This window comes from Cupressus sempervirens, chromosome 1, assembly GCF_028749045.1.
Source record: "Cupressus sempervirens isolate cs-2001-9-10 chromosome 1, ASM2874904v1, whole genome shotgun sequence".
Taxonomy (NCBI): domain Eukaryota; kingdom Viridiplantae; phylum Streptophyta; class Pinopsida; order Cupressales; family Cupressaceae; genus Cupressus; species Cupressus sempervirens.
The window spans coordinates 304,458,134-304,469,849 of NC_143118.1; the positions used below are offsets into that span (position 1 = coordinate 304,458,134).

At 34.7% G+C, this 11,716-nt stretch overlaps 1 protein-coding gene across 11 annotated transcripts in view; it reads left to right on the forward strand.

Annotated features, from left to right (window-relative positions):
* Positions 1–11,716, forward strand: part of LOC149577320 (E3 UFM1-protein ligase-like protein) — a 280,489-nt gene that overhangs the window by 197,459 nt on the left and 71,314 nt on the right. The window lies entirely within an intron of this gene.

Consider the following 11,716-nt stretch of genomic DNA (forward strand, 5'->3'; position numbering starts at 1 on the left):
GAATGGAGGATGGGCACAGATTCGCGGGCTATTAACATGATCACAATCAAGTATAGATTTCCTTGCTAAGGATGGATGATATTATGGACTATTTGAGTGGAGCTATGTATTTCACAAAGATAGATTTGAAGAGGGGATACCATCAAACTCGCATCAAAGAAGTGGACGAGTGGAAGACAACTTTCAAGACAAGGGAAGGACTGTAGGAGTGGTTAGTCACGCCTTTTGGGTTAACTAATGGACTGAGCACTTTCATGTGGCTTATGAAATAGGTATCGAAGGAGTTTTTGGGTAAGTTTGTCATTGTTTACCTAGATGATATATTGATTTTTAGTAAGACATTGGAGGAGAATTTGATGCATATTCGAAAGGTGTTTGATAAGTTGAGGGATGTAAAGTTGTTGATAAACCTAAAGAAGTGCAGTTTTGTGAAGGAGTTGGTGTACCTGGGATTTCTAGTTTCAGCAGAAGGTTTGAAAATGAATGTAGAGAAAGTGAAGGCTATCCTTGAATGGTCTATTCCAAAGAGTATTGTAGAGGTAAAATCTTTTCATGGACTGGCTAGTTTTTACAGAAAGTTCATAAGGGATTTTAGTAGTATTTGTGAACCCTTAATTGAAGCAATGAGGGGGATAGGAAAGAATTTAAGTGGTTGTAGGAGCAGATAAGAGTTTTACCTTGTTGAGACAAAAACATGCAAAGCAACCTATTTTAGCACTGACAAATTTTAACAAGGTGTTTCATGTAGATTGTGATGCTAGTGGTATTGCAATAGGAGCTATTTTAAGCCAAGAAGGTGGACTTGTTGCTTATTTTAGTGAGAAGTTGAATGATGCCAAAAGAAAATATTTTGTTTATAATCTGGAATTTTATGCTATAGTTCAGGCATTGAAGAAGTGGAGATGATATCTTCTTCCTAAGGAGTTTGTTTTGTATATTGATCATCAAGCTTTTCAATATTTGAATAGTTAAGGAAAATTAAACCAAAGACATTTCAAGTGGGTTGAGTTTCTGCGGAGTTATACATTTGTTTTGAAACACAAGAGTGTGAAGTCTAATAGACTTGTAGATGCTCTTAGCAGAAGACAACTTTTGCTGAAAGAGATGCAAATTGAGGTGGTTGGGTTCAAGGAACTCAGTAATTTGTATCGAAAGGGTCCTGATTTTGGTGAAGCGTGGAAGGCTTGTACAAAACCTATTACTCTTTACAAGGCAAAGTGGTTGGATTTCATAATCCAAGATGGTATGTTGTTTAGAAGAAGCTAGTTGTGTATTCAAAGAAGCTCAATCAGAGAGAATCTCATCAAGGAGAAGCATAGTGGAGGATTGGTTGGACACTTTGGTAGAGATAAAACCATTATTTTGGTTGCTAAGAACTATTATTGTCCACACTTGCAGCAAGATGTCAAGAAATTTGTACAGAGTTGCAGAATATGTCAGATGGCAAAATGAGTGAAGTAGTATATGAGGTTGTATTAGCCATTGCATGTACCAAAGAAGCTGTGGGAGGATGTTAGCATGGAGTCAGTTCTTGGATTACCAAGGACTCACCGAGGGCATGATTCCTTTTTGTGGTGGTTGATAGGTTTTCAAAGATGACACATTTCATTCCCTGCAAGAAGACTAGTGATGTTGTTGATGTGACAGAGTTATTTTTTAGAGAAGTGGTGAGACTACATTGTCTGCCAAAGAGTATAGTCTCAGAATGAGACACCAAATTTGTTGGATATTTCTGGCATACATTGTGGAAGATATTGAAGACAAATTTAAAGTTCAGTTCATTACATTATCCATAGACTGATGGACAGACATAAGTTCTGAATTGCAGCTTGGGAAACTTATTGAAATGTTTGGTTTGAGATAAACCAAAAGGACGAGATCTGATTTTACCACAAGCAGAATTTGCATCTAATAATTTTTTTAATAGGAGTACTGGTAAATCACCATTTTAAATTGATCCTAGAAATACTTTTGAACTGAGGCAGTTGGATAAAGGAGAGATAAGTAGTGTTGAAGTAGTAGATTTTTCTAAACATTTGAAGAATATCCATGAGGAGGTAAGGAAGCACATTACAAAGACAAATACACTGTACAAGGCTAACATAGATGTGAAAAGGAGGTATTAAGAATTTCAGATGGGAGATGAAGTCATGGTTCATTTGAGAAAGGAGCATTTTCCAGTGGGTACATATAGTAACTTGAAAATGAAGAAGTTTGGACTGTGCAAGATAGTGAAAAGGCATGATTCTGAAAATGCCTATGAAGTGGAGTTGCCTACTGAATTAAATATTTTACCAGTATTTAACAATTCATATTTGACAAAGTATTATAAAGGAGGTGATGAAGTTGCAGAAGCATAGTGGATTATTCCAATAGCTAGTTTGGCTATAAAGGAGATTGAGGAGATACTGGATAGTCGTGTTGGCAAAAGTACAAGGAAGTAAACTTATGAAGAATACTTGGTCAAATGGAAAGGGAGGCTAGTAGAAGTTTCATTATGGCTAGCAAGGGAGGAGGTTAACTGTCTTGGTTTTCCTCTAAATAACTGAGACGTGACATGGTCACTTCTTGTTGGTTGGATATGCAACCAATAGTTTTGGGTAAAAATCTAGTCGCAAAATAGGATGACCAGCCACAACGTGTGAGACAGAGTCTCTCCTACCTTAAAGGGAAGGCTCCCCCTTCAAACTGTTCCTTGGATCAACTCAAGGTAAGCAAGAAGTTGAGAGATTTTGTAAAAAGGGTGTTACCAATATCCTTTCTTCTTAACTTTCAAGAAAGAATCCACTTACTCGTGGAGCGAGTAATTGGCAGGGTGAATCTCTAACTGCACTTCTATCAAGAGCTGGAAACAGTGATACCGATAAACTTTTACCAACTAAAAGGCTAGCTAAAAATGTATTGGTTTGGCTCTAAGTTCGGTCGTATTTCTATATGGAAAATCTTTACAATTAGGGCACAAAGATTCCTAAAAGTAAGAATACTTAGCTATTCTACGAATTAAGAAGACAATATAAGCTATAGGCAAAGCTTCTAGCTATACACTTTCACAATTGCTCCTGGTCAAAGCTCTGGCTTCAATTGCTTCTTAACTCATTTCAATTCAATTCACGAGATACAATTACCAATAACATAAGATAACATGAATCAAAGGCAACTTGGATGAATTATAGACAAAGCTTACAATTCACACAAATAACAATCTCACTTAATCAAAGTTAAGTCTCAAATGCTTCCTTGTATTCACTCTCTCTCAAAATAGTGCTTACACAAGCAAAGTTCTGCTGGCACAATTCTCCAGAGCTCTCTTGCATAAAGAGAATGATGATTTTACAATGAGGGGGCACTCCTTTATATAGGCATAGAAGTTGAGAAAAAGGTGGAGGAAAAAGTGGGAGCAACTCAATCAACTTTGACCTAGTCTAACTATAGAAAAAAATAAAAGGTTACATGTAACTACACATGCAACTCGCATTACATCCTTTTACATACATGTAACTCGTATTACATGTAATTATGCTTTTTCGTTTAATGCATTCTTTACAACTACTAACATGAAATAAAAACTAAAAACAACAATCTTAGAGATTGTTTCTCAGTGCCTTGAATTTGACAATGATGTCGCGCACTATGGGAAGATCAACAATTTCCATAGTCTTCGATATGGCTTCAACTCTCACTACATTTTCATATGCTGATTGCACAACTTTGGAACTACTTGTTGTAGTATCTAACAAGTGTTTTGTCAAGGATTTATACAAGACAAAATTATTCATTGTATGCAAACCAAAGTCTTCAGAATCTACATCAGCATTGATCCTAATTGTATATTCTGAATTTACTCTCTAGTGCAATAAGATTACCAAATTCATCAGTAACATGACATCCCATCTATTCCAAATCACAAGAAACACTTGTTTTAACTGCTTGAGAATCTACAAAGGCCACCTGCAACTTTGTGATCAGAGTCCTTAATGTCGCCTCTTTATAACCTATGAGCTCTTAAAATCTAAAGAACATTTCACGTGACAGAAGAATGTCACATGAGACCAAGGCATCCAAATTGAATTTCACCATTTCATCCCAATCATCAAGGATTTCCTTCAAGTTATTTGCTTCTTGAGTCAAAGAAGAAATTAAGTTTTTCTCCATTCATTCATCTCTTTAACATGCCTAAGAACTGCAAATATCTCTATGATGGCTCGAACTTCTTCAGAAATGATTTCCTGTATCCAAGACTTGGCGGCTTCAATCAACCTTCTCTATTTAGACGTTTGAGACATAACAACACTTTGAGAAGATTGTTTTTGGATAACCTCATTCAAACGAGAGACCTCCTATTTTAGCTGATTCTTCTTTTCCCAAAGCTCATGATTGCTCTTTGATATATTAGCCAATGCATCTTGCAAGCAACTCAAACATGATTGCTTTCCAATTTCAACCTTAGTAAACTTGTAGTCAAAACAAATAAGTTCTTCAACAGGTTTATCTACCAAGGGCTCAACAACCTCAACAAATTTGGTTTTATCAGAATCAACCAAAATTTTGGAAACAATCTTATTTTTCAAAGATTTGGATTTAGTCTTCTTAACAAGAAGATTGTCAGGAGGAACAACCACTTGTTTTCTCTTTGTTATAATTTTATTCAACCATGCAGGCAGGTTGAAACTTTCATCCACAGAGACAGGTACAGTGGAAACCACTGGCATTGATCTAGATTGTATATTCGTAGTGACTAAGCAAGATTCAGTCTGTACTGCTGAAGGCATAGAAACATGTTGAGAAGACTCCATCATGTAAAGCTCAAATCTTGTCAAAGATGTATCAAGTTGGGAGACTTGACCATTGGTAAGAGTTGGAAAATCTTCAAACACATCTGCTAAGTGATCATATTGTTCATGTGCAAGGATGCAAGGAGCAATAGAGGAAATAGGAAGAGCTATGATATTAACCTCCGAGACTGGAACGAAAGGAGTGAAAACAGTGGAAAATGAATCCACATCATCATCAACCTCATGCAAAAAGGGTTCTTCATGTATAGAAGATGCACAGGCTTGTGCACGCTTTGGAGGAGATATGATTATGATTTCCTCTTCTTCATCTGAATCTCCTTGATCAGATTCTATTTCCAATTCTTATTCTGATTCTTCTATTGATTCCTGAATTGGCTCAAGAACTTGAGATGATTTAGTTCATTTTCCACCCTTCAATTTGAATTTGAGGGTACCCTTGGCATCAGAAGATGAGGCACCATCTTTCCCTGTAATCTCTAGTTGTGATTTCCTTCTAGGAGGACCAAAACTTCCACAATCCAAGCCCATCTTAGGATTTACTCTTTTAAGGCCTTTACTTTTCAACCATTTGTTGGTATTTACTAGGATGGTTTGAAATCTGTCCATGATAGATGTACCTTCCTTTTGTTGCCATTGGATAGGAAAAGGGCACTTCTTATCAAAATCGGCTTGATGAAAATCTGGATCAAGGATGTTGCCATCATCTTTAGTCTGAAAATTTGAAGCGATTTCCAACATATTAAGATCAATTATTTGCTGTAAGGTTAATCTACAGTAATCCATTTTTATGATGTCAAGTTCTGTCCTCATATCTATCTAGATGTCTTCGATGCGATGAACATGAGCGTAGGCTCTTTTCATCTGAGAATTCATCTCTTGATAGTTAAAATCAAATCTGACCTTGAACTTCTTCAAGGTAATCAACTGCAATTTTGCTTCCATGTTTTTTGCTTTAGGCACAAAAATGATTGAATAATTGCCAATAGCCAAAAGGCTTAGCCGAGGTAATGCCAAAACCAGGCCTATGCAAAACATGTTGATCACTCTTCACATCCATGAGCTATCTAGCTAGCTCCATTACGATGATTTTATCGGTAGCATACCTAAGTAAGGTATACGACTCTCCTTTGAGATATCCAACTCTCAAGTATGTGAAAGTGGGAAATCAAATAAAAATACAGCGATATTGGTTCACCTTCTCCTATGTTGTATCAGATACTCTTTTGATAGACAACTGCTTATCAAACAAACATCGGAGATGTCTGAAGAAGGCATCTTGGACTCTTCTATAGTGAAATTTAGTATTTTCCAAAGTGATTTGATCATAGTAATCCCAAATAGGAACTTGAAGACGATCTCCTTTGGTAGAAAGATTAGAGAAAGACCCTATGGCAGCAAAAATGTAAACAAGATAAAAATTTATATAAAAACATTGATGTTCCCACATTGCATATTTGCTGGCAAAACGCAATACTAATGAGTTCTCCCCAAAAGATTTATTCTTTATTCTCCATAATTTGAAACATGAATTTATACATCCATGGCTCAAAATCAGTAGAATCTTTAAGGCCACAAATCCTGCTTAGTAGGATGATGAGATCCTTATACCCTTGTTTGATATTTGATCGATGAACGGTCTTTGGCCATCTGGAGAAATTGTTTCTTTTATTATCTAACCAGTTAAGGTTGACGTACTTCTAATAATTACTCTTTTGCTCATTCCAACAGGCCAATGATGATCCTTTAGTCAAATCAGCACATTCTGAATTATGTAGAACCTTGAAGATTTGTTCTATAACCTCAGGATCTAGGGTAATGATAACCTTGCCGTCATCATCTTTGATAGTCTTTGTCTTAGGAGTAAAATGTCGTGCACATCCATAAATGAAGTCAGGGTCTATAGCCGCCATAGGAAATGTAGATACCAGGTGAATGTTGCTTCTCTTAATGCGCTTCATTTCATTACTAATTGGAGCTTCAACTCTTTGTAGAAAATCAGCCACGTCCACATGACCAATCTTTGTGTCCAACATGTTATCCAAAATAGATATGACTGAAGAAGGAGTTGCATGAGTCAATTGTTTATCATATTGATATTTCATTTTGCCTTTGGATTTTAATGGCAAGGACATATCTTGTGCTTGAGCTGTACCACAAAAATCCCAAAACAGAAATACATCATTAGAAGGAATCTCCATACAAGTGAATTTTGGATTAGCAATGAAGATTCGAAAATGGATTGAAGACTTCACAAATCCGACAAAGTGACTTCAAAGAGAAAACATATGCATATGCAATGGAACGAAAAGTAGAATAAAATGAACGGAATGCAGAATCAAATGGTATGAATGAAAGATGAAATGAAATGGAAAAGAATGAGAATGTGTGAAGGTGAAATGCATGGGAATGCGTGCAAATGAAAATTGCTGATTTAAAAAATGACTTAGTGTTTTCAAGACATTATTGCATGAAAAATGAGTACATGTAAATGGAACATGTAACGGGAGATGGAAGGTGGAATGAGATGTGAATGCAGGTGGAGGATGCACTTCACATGTAAGTGCAAATGGAACATGAGATGGAAAACATGGAAAGATACGGAAATATGTATTTGCTCATGGACGCGTAAATGCATATGGGGGAATGGAAATGGAAAATGGAAGTGAGATAATGAGTTTTATAGTCACGTTTGGTGAAAAGGAGAAGTCAAAGTACATGGGAGGTGAAAATCACATATTTTTGACTTTTCAAAATGTGACTTATAATCAAAATCGGACCTTTTCGATGCAATTACACATAAGACATTTCGTGTAATCGTGTCGTGCGAATGGAAGCGGAAAGTGAGATGGGTGAAAATGGAAGCGGAAAATGGGATTACATGCGTATGCGGATGGCAAATGGGATGGAAAACATGTAATTGCATTTTGTTGAGTGAAAGATAACGTGTTGTGACATAGAAATGGAACGTGGAATAGGACGATGCTTTCACATGTAATGAAGCAAAAACAAGTTCTTGGGAAAGAGCTTGCAATTTCTTCAAGTGGAGAAAACCGACAATCAAGCACAAAACACAAAACACAAAAGAAAAAACGTACCTTTGGAAAATTACTCAAATGTACCAAGATGCAATACACTTCAACACTCAAATTCGAAATTGGGACTTGGGAAAGAACCAAAAACATGAACATGAACAAAAACTTCATTTTTAAAAGAAAAATGCACTTTCCATGGCAAAGATTTTCACAAATGGCAACCATCAAGTAATTTTATGCATAAAATCAGCAAGATAAACATGAGTTTAAAGCAACAAAGAAAGAGTCCACTTACATGTGTCAAAAATGAAGGGAAAAAGATGCTCCAATGTTTGAAAAATTCTTCCCAAACACTTAGATTTTTTCCAAATTAAAAAATTCGAATGGGAGAGGGCAGAAAATAAGGAGAAGTTGTTAGGAGATGCCAAAATGTGCCCTATTCATGCTCCATATTCCAACATTTTTGAGTGCTCATGCTTGTGAGATGTTTTTGGCAAAAAATGTTTTTCCTCATGTTGCAAGATCAAAACGTTTTGATCATTAAACACCAAAATGTGAATTACAATGAAATGTAACCTCCAAAATATGCCAAATCGATTTGGTTGGGAGGAAAAACATGAATTAAAAATTGATTCTTTTTGCAAATTTCTCCAAAAATGTGATCTATCATGAAGCTTTTAAAAACATTTTTGAGGTTAATGAATCCATTTTAGAAGCAAGAGAAATCATTGCCAACCAAAAATGCCTCCAATGGAACAAATCTCATTCAAATCCATTGAGAAAATTTCAAGTTATGATCAAATTCGGATTTTTGGAGGGCAAGAGCATGTTATTTTTCAAAAATAGAGCTTTGGAAGCTCAATGCATATGTTAAAAAGGTGTCTTTCTCCAAAATCGGACCTTTTTGGGTCACATACACATTTTAAAATATGCATCTCTTCAAAATCACACTTTTTGGGTGCCATTACATATTTTAAAACATGCTCATAAGTAAAAAAAGAACTTTTGGAGGAGGAAGCATATTTTAAAATGCAACTCACCTTTTACATGTTTAAACATAAAAACTTCACTTTTCATGCCATAGCATCAAAAAGGTCCACTTATGATGAACTTTTGATGTAATGACATCAAAAAGGTCCACCAAAGCAACCTTTATATGCAATGACATGTAAAATGTCCACTTTTGATGGATTTTACATGTTATTGCATATAAAATGTTCACTTATGAAGACTTTAAGTCATTTAATTCTTTTAAAATTATAAAAATGTTAGAAAATGGGTCATAAACATTATTTATTTATCATATTATGAAATATAATATACAAACATAATTTTAAAGTAACATTTAAATAAACATTTGATTTTTAAAACCAAAAATTAAATTGAAACTATATAGTTATGTAGTTACTTTAAGTGAAAAATTAAAAAGTAACTCAACTTAAAATTATAACATAAAATGCACTATAGTCACTTTAAGTTAAAAATTTAAAGTTTAACTTAAAAACATAACAAAAAGTGAATATAAATTACATTTTTCAAAAAGTGAATGTTAAATTGAAAATATAACATCATATTTTTAATTCGTGTTGTTGTATCCAAAATATCCACTTTTGAGGCACTAAAATGAGCATAACTCTTGATTGACAACTCCGATTGACCTCTAGGTTAGATCGAATCAAAGGGAAAAATGAAAGTCATGACATGAGCAAAACCAAAGGACTAAAAACAAGCAAACACAAACTCAAAAGCAAAAAATGGATGATGAAAGCTTCAAAAATCAAGCAATGACTCAACATAAAGCAAAACGAAAAAGACTTGATAAAGACCTTCAGAAAAACAATTTGATATATGAATTGAAATGGATCAATCGATCAACATTAAACAATTAAATATCAAATTCAAACTTAGAGAAACGCGAAACTAGCTTGGAAAAGTTTCGTGCTGTTACCAACATTTTGTGGTGACAAAATGCAGGACAACACTTCTCAAATTACCTCGGGTGTCTGATGGAGGAGCATCCTGGGTGTAAGAGCCATTTTGCATCAACCAAAAACATTTCATTTTAGTTGTTTGAATGAGAGTTTTCTTAATGCATAGCAGTTGCTGTCTGTGAAGGATTGCTACTTAGTCAAGTATATGAGCTCGAAATGTCCTAATTCAGTGGTGGATGTTTATCTTGGATATATCTGCCTTCTAGTTGAGGCTCGGTACCATAGCATGAGCATTCATGGATTTATTGTGGATTTTTAGTGTGCAATTTTTGTATAAAAACTTCAAGCTCACCTTTGGAGGCCTAAACGTGCTCGAATGAGGCCCGAAAACTTGTCAGGTAGGCGCTTGCTTAGATCTTGGACTATAGATCATGAGCTAAGAATTTTGAAAAGTGGTTATAATAGCCAATTAGAGCAACTATTCAAAAGTTATGGCCTTCCAATGTTGGGCCGACCAAAACTTCCAAAATAAATGTCAAAAATGTATTTGGCCGGCTCTATATGTATTGTTAGGGTCTATCAACTCTAGGTATTAAGTTTGAGTGTCTAGAACCTTCGCGGGCAGCATAAAATTGCCCATTTAAGAAATGTCCGAACATTGTCTAACATAGATTTGGGTGATAGTTGTTAGCTTTGTCTTGGAGATTACTATAATGAAGGCGCCCATGTGGGTTAGCATTTTATAATTCTGAATTCTGTAAGTCCGCATTTGCGGCAATAATAATAAGCCCATATTTTGTTCTTGTAAAATTGTTGTTATTTCCTTTTTTCTGCTATGTGTTTAAGGTATTAAGGGGAGCACCCTTCATCAACTTGTGTACATTATTGAAAGGTGACAATCTTTCAAATGATATACACCTGTATCTAACATTGTAAGGTGACGACTTTACAATGATTATTTCTCAATTATGATGAATATCACGTGACTTGATATTTGTAAACATGTCATGATAGTATCTCTTGAACATTTTGACAGATATCATGAGAGTTGATATTAGTTGCAGATCATTATGTTCTTTGTGAGATACCATGATTTGTTGAGGTAGACATCACGAGACTAGTGATGTCAGTGCACATACCATAACATTGATATATATAAGAAGAACATCATGTGACTTGATATTCTTGAGCACATTATATCCTCAAATAACACAAGTTAGGTGATATCCCCTTTCACTATGGATGAACCTATTGTGATATATATACTTCGTTAGATCTCTATCTTCCCTAGCTAAGAGGGTGTGTTAAAGTATGATAGCTATGGCCAGATACATGAATGGTGTTTATGCATATTATCGGAAAACTATTCATCATTCATATGCTAGATCATAATTGTAAGTCCAAGTATATAGTAAAATCTGTTCGAACAGATTAAATATTAATATTTCATGTTTTCTCTTTATTGATTGCAGATGATATTGAATCAGATTAAGTCTGATTAATCTCTCCATGTTCGGCGATCACATATATATAGTATTTAGTTAAAAATGAAGTCTTAACTAATCCCAAATTATATATATATATATATATATATATATATATATATATATATATATATATATTTTGGAAAACTATTCATCATTCATATGCTAGATCATAATTGTAAGTCCAAGTATATAGTAAAATCTGTTCGAACAGATTAAATATTAATATTTCATGTTTTCTCTTTATTGATTGCAGGTGATATTGAATCAGATTAAGTCTGATTAATCTCTCCATGTTCGGTGATCACATATATATAGTATTTAGTTAAAAATGAAGTCTTAACTAATCCCAAATAATAATCGGGTCTCTTCTTGGTAATGAACAGATGCATATTAGAGACATTCTGAATAGGCTTGTCTCCACCGTGTGAAGACATTTGGAGACAAGTCCATTCAACGACATGGCTTTTCAAATA